Here is a 5,904-nt window from a genome sequence, read left to right on the forward strand (position 1 = left end):
AAACAGGTCTGTTTGTCATGATAGGAATCAGTTTACCCAAAGGACACACTTTGTGTCAAGGATGGCAAGTCGAAGAAACCAATGGAACACCAGTGGAACCTAGAAGAAGTTGGGAACAAGCAAAACAGCTCAGTGGAGTCTGAGGTTCCCCTGCTTTCCAGAAGCCTGCCTGAATGCCAAATTTTCCCTCTCCCTTTCCTTCTCTCCCCTTCCCCCACCCTCTCTCCCTGTCCAACAAACACTCACTGCCCCTCCCATGCACCAGGCACTGGGCTAAGCACTGGGCACCCAGAAATGAATTCGCAAGTTCCTACTATTCTCCATAAGAACATTTATTCTTCTGGGGTGCCTGGGTGGCTCAGTCGGTTAAGCATCCAACTTCCGCTCAGGTCATGATCTCACAGTTCGTGGGTTTGAGTCCTGAGTCAGGCTCTGTGCTGACAGCTCAAAGCCTGGAACCTGCTTCGGATTCTGTCTCCCCCTCCCTCTGCCCCTCCCTCACTCATACTGTGTCTCTCTCTGTCTCTCAAAAATTAGATAAATGTTAAAAAAATTTTTTAATAAAAACAATTCTTAAAAAAAGAATATTCATTCTTCTTCTGCACCAAGTTTCATATTCTGCTTAGTTGACGTTTTATGATTTTATTGTATTTTGTGATCTCATGCTCTTCCAGATCTCCAGGGTCCCTAAGCCAATTCTGAGACCTCTGGGCTGGTCCCTAGACCCCTGTTTCTTTTGGCTCTCTTCTGAGGAGTGGGTACTGATCAAGCATTCTGAAGGAACGAGAGCAGATGCTGGACTCCCCTCTCTTTGTCCAGAAGAAAATTCACACTGGCCTTCACTAAGGCCTTAATGGCTTGCAGGTTCATTGGCTTCACCTCCACCACCGAGGCTCCCACACCTACCTCCCTTTCCTGCCTGGTTACCTGTGCCCAGACACTTGAGCCTCTCACTGGGAAGGTACGTTTGAAGCTGGATGAATAGACAAGTCGCTACATGGAAATAGAAACTCCAAGGGGTAAAAGTCCGCTTCTTCATGAGTTCTAGGAGATAAGATGCGGAAATGAGAATAGTTGCCTTGATTTAGAAGAATCAAGGGGTATTAGTACAATGCTCTTTTCTGCGTTTTCTATCTGTAAGCATATTTTTTCCCAACGGAAAACAGAAATGCTAACGGGAGATAGCAAGTCAGGACCCATTGACACGGCCAGGGGGAGCTTAAAGGTTTCCTTCACTGTCTCAAAGGCTGGAGGGCAAGCAGCTTGTCTAGAAGGTGGGGTCCTGGTCATGCAGGAGGGGATTATTTCCCATGGGGAGGACTTTGGAGAAAGACCCGCGGTGGAAGTGAGCTTGAGAGTAAAAAGCCTGGGGAACAAGGCTGTTCTGGGAGGCATCTGCCCAATTCTGATATTTACTCAACAACTGCTTCCCCGTCTAAGAAACACGTTGTGTGGCAAAGGCTATCGGAGGGGTGTTGTAAGTGGAACCTCGAAGGAAGTGCTAAGCTGGGAGCAGGCCAGCCCCGGACCTGCCGAGACGACATTCCAAAGAGCCACTGGCCCAGCCCTGTTCTGTGCACCTGAAGTTCACTGATATTTCAGGTAACTTGGGCCAAATTCTGGGTGCAACTGCCCAGGCAGATTGTGAGCTCTCATGGAGAGGTGCAGGGTCCAGTCCCACTAAGGGGCAGAGACAATGAGCCCAGTCACTCTCTGGGCTGAGCGGGAGGAAATGATGAAGCTTGATGTATGCTTTCGACCCTCTGAATTTTGCCTCTTTTCTCCGATGCCCAGCCTGCCCTTGGCCTTACCAGCTCTGCCCCAAGCGCCGACCCGCTCCCCACGGAAATCAAAGGACTCAACGGGCCTCACAGGACTCATTCTTGATGCTCCCTTAGCCTGCCCTCTTCCCCTTCTTCTCCGCAGGGGCTCTCTCCTCACTCCCTTGTTGGCTTCCGTCCCACCTTCCTCTTCCAGAACTTGCTGCCTGTGCCGATTTCCCTCTGCCTTGGACTCCTGTGGCTGTTCGCATTCTACCTCCTGTGCCTACCTGAGTACCTTGGACTCGTCTTATGGATTTCCTTATTTTTACCTACAGCCCTGTCAGTGTCAGAGAGTGCCTGCGACCCCTCCAGGAAACAGCCAGGGGCCTGGCACCCGCTGTTCCTCAGCAGAGAAGCTCTCTTCCCCTCCGCCTACGCAACCACTGCTCACTCACTCCTTCACCAGCTCCCCTGACCCCCAGGCCAAGCCAGGTGGCACTGGCACGTGCTCTTGGGGCTCCCTGCACTGTCCTTCCAGCCCCAAACTTCATTACCCATTTATCATGCGGCGTTTGGCTGGTCTGTCCCCTGTGCTACAGAAGCTTCAAAAGGGCAGGGGTCATGGCTGCCCTGCTCCCATGCTATCCCTGTTGCCCAGTGCTTACTGAACTGGTATTAATGGGACGACCGAGGGTAGGGGCCTTTATCCACTCTACTGTTACATCTTCAGGACACCCAAGAGGTGCTCAGAAAGGGGAGGCTGTGTCCACCGCACCCTGGCTGTGGGGCAACTGGCCAGCATGCCACCTCTCGGGGTGGAGCCTGCAGGGACAGGAAAGGCGCCCAGTGTTGGCCCAGTCCATTACATTACTTTGAATGTAATGAGGTCCCTTTGGGTGGAAGTCACATAGGGAGCAGGGACTCTACCTCCCCTCTTTTTTAAAAAAACTTTTTGATGTTTATTTATTTTTGAAAGAGAGAGAGAAACAGCACCGGAAGGGGAGGGCAGAGAGCGAGGGAGACACAGAATCCGAAGCAGGCTCCAGGCTCCGAGCTGTCAGCTCAGAGCTCGACGCGGGGCTCAAATCCCTGAACCATGAGATCATGACCTGAGCCAAAGTCAGACGCTCAACCGACTGAGCCACCCAGGCGCCCCTCTATCCCCCCTCTTTAAAGACAGTCCACCCTCCATGCCTGCGCCCTTGACAACTAGGGCCCTAGTTGACAATGCCGGCCCCTGCTTTGTGCTCAGAATCTCAGAGCCTGGCGATGACTCTCTCAGGTGGTGGGGGACCACCACGTCTCCCTGGCGCTAGGAAACATGGACCTAGAAGAAGTTGGGAGCAAACAAAAGAGATCACAGGCCGTGGTTTGTTGTCACTGGAGGCAACGGAGCAAGGTACCCATCCGCCCATCAAAGGACAGCTCTCTGATGGGCAACTGCCACCTCTAGTTTCGAAATGTGTCGATTTTATTCAGTAGGCGTGGAGGTAGTGGGGACAGTCTGCCTTCTAGAGTCAGGAGGTCCAGCTGCCTTCCGTGTGGTCTGGGCACATTTCCTGTCCACTCTGAGCTTTTATAGTGGGATGATACCGACTGGAAGGGCTCGGTGGGGTCAAATGGAGGTCAAGTGGGCAACGTGCACATGGCAGGGCTGGGCGCTTAGTAGGCCATCAGCAATGATAGCTCCCTCTGCTCTCCTGGGGCCAAGGCAGCTGTGACTGCCATTAATTCCTCCGCCCAGGAGCTGCCCTCATTGCTTCATGCCATGGGTGGAAATGTGGGGCGGTGGGGTGACTATGAAAATAAAATCCCTTGAGATAAGTGCTGGCCCAGGGGAGCTCTCTGAATTCCGACCTTCCTCCAGCTTTTCTATCCATAAACCCGGATCAGGACTTCCATTCTTGTATACCCAGTCAGGGAGGAAAAGTCCAGAGCCCTGTCAGACAGGCAGAGATCCCCCAGGGAATAGGTGCCCACTGCCACACTCAAGATGACCACTAAGACTGGATTTGGGTGCCTGCATGGAGCATGGCATTTGGTTGGCAGTTGCCCATCTTAAGTATTGTCTTAATCAAATGTTTGCAGCATTGGAGACACAGCATCATTCAGGTTCAAGGCTGAGTTCTACCAGTCACCAGCTGTGTGGCCCTGGGCAGCTATTAACTTCTCTGAGCCTCCATTCTTCATCAGTAAAACAGGAGTCATTCTAAGTCCTCAACAGCAAACCACATTGCTTACTGGTAATTCCTGTCCCATGAATCTTTCCCTAAAAATGTCCCTCACCTTCCTCCCGATTCCTTCCCCTGGCACACAAGCTGGAAGTAACCTCCTGTGCCCCCAGGATGGTGTCGCAATTGTCATTTTCTACTTTGCAGAAACCCACTCTAGGCCATGTTACTATTTTGACAGAAGCCCCAGTTCTACCCAGAATGACCCCCACATTCACACCCACTGTGCCATGACCGCAGACATTGCAGTGAGTTATTAGTGACCGAGGTTGTTTTTTCATACCCTGCTGGGAACCAAAGTATGTCCTGGGCTTCTTATAAATATGAACCACCTAAACCATCAGCAAGCGGCTCAGAGCACCCTCCAGAAGCTCTGCTGCGAAATGAAGACAGACCTGTCTCTACTTACTGATACTCTTTATGTTCAGAGTCATTTCATTTCCTCCTTGGGCAGTCAGCACAGAGAAGGCTGGGTCCATCCTGGCATGGGATAAACATTTTTGGGGTGCTTACCATGGGCTGGGTTCTTGGCTAGGCACCAAAGATATGATACAACAGGGAAGGAAGCAGGCAGATGGGGGATGGGGGTGGCAGACGCCCTGCAGAAGGTAGAGTGTGGTCAGGAAAATAAACATCAAGCAAAGGACTACGAGTAAGATGAGGTGTTCAGAGAGGTCAGAGGTTCAGAGAGGTCAAAGCCTCTTCTTGACTTTGGCCGGGAGAGGTCCTGGCCCTGGGGGACCTGGCGGAGGCCACAATGGCACCCTGGGACTCAAGCCACCAAAGTCAGCAGCCCCAAGGCTCACAGGGGCACAGTGGGATTTTCTCATTTCAATTGCCTGGTGTCTCTCCATGAATAGTCAGAATGAACAGCTCATGGGCATGGCTTTTTGCTTTGGATAGTGTGTCCAAGAATTTACTTCTCCCCGTAGGGACTGGGAGAAAAAGCTGTATAGAGGGGAAAGACGGAAGGTCCCACTGGGAAGAGGGAGCCCTGTGCCCTGCTATCTGCTGTGGGTGACGCACCAGGAAGTCTGAGCAGGAGCCGCGTCCTGAACTGCCAGCAGATTTTGGGCTTTAGGATTTGGAGAAGAACACTCAGTATCTAAATTAAAATAAATGGGCAACTACTGGAGTCTGATACCTGTTTTAAAATAAAGGCAATAAATAAATAAGTAAATAAATAAATAAATAAATAAGTAAATCATAATCCAGAAACACACACACACACACACACACACACACACAATCCAGGCAGTCAGAGGACATGGGGAGGAGGAGTCCTCCCACCCACAGAGCCCCGGGATACCTGCTCCGAGAGAAGGGGATAAATTTGCTCTAAAGGGCTCCTTTCTGTCCTTAAATTCAGTGCGGACTTGCCCCAGCACCACCACCAGCAGCCCTCCCCCAGGGGTCACACGGCGGAGAGCAGCCCCCTACGCTCAGACGGGAGAAGGGGTGGGTGGGAGAGCTGGTCTCGACGCCCCTGCAGACCGCCAGCCTGCAGCCGAGGGTTACTCTTCCCACCTTGAGCCTGAACGTGAAGGTCGCGCGTATCATCGCGCCCAGAGGTAAGATGAAGGACACCAACTTAAGAACAGGTAAAGCAGAGGTGGCCCTAGGGGTGTCACAATGGGAAGTTTGCGGGGCCTAGTTATTGACGGTTGTTTTTCTCAAGGGATGGTGACCACGTGCAAAGCGTGCAAAGCGCCTCGCCAAAGTGGCTCTGTCCCCCTCCGGATGGGGGGTGGCGCCGGAGTGGGTCGCAGGAGTCAGGCTCCCGCCTCCAGCTCCGCAAGCCCGCGGCGCGCTCTCCAGGTGGGGCAGGGCGGCGCCCGCGGCGCGCACCGGGGACCTGGGCGGGGACGGGGCGGGCGGTGACCAGGGCTCCTCCCTTTTCGACCCCGGGC

The 5,904-nt window shown here is 52.8% G+C and overlaps 1 long non-coding RNA gene across 1 annotated transcript; it reads right to left on the minus strand.

The window, feature by feature from the left end:
• Positions 1 to 544: 544 nt before the first annotated feature.
• Positions 545 to 5,172, minus strand: LOC128311261 (uncharacterized). Its single transcript, XR_008289484.1, has 2 exons — positions 4,404 to 5,172; positions 545 to 1,044 (listed from the first exon to the last, which is right to left on the minus strand). It is a non-coding gene; the product is annotated as an uncharacterized LOC128311261 (long non-coding RNA).
• Positions 5,173 to 5,904: the final 732 nt, after the last annotated feature.

Source organism: Acinonyx jubatus, chromosome A3, assembly GCF_027475565.1.
Source record: "Acinonyx jubatus isolate Ajub_Pintada_27869175 chromosome A3, VMU_Ajub_asm_v1.0, whole genome shotgun sequence".
Taxonomy (NCBI): domain Eukaryota; kingdom Metazoa; phylum Chordata; class Mammalia; order Carnivora; family Felidae; genus Acinonyx; species Acinonyx jubatus.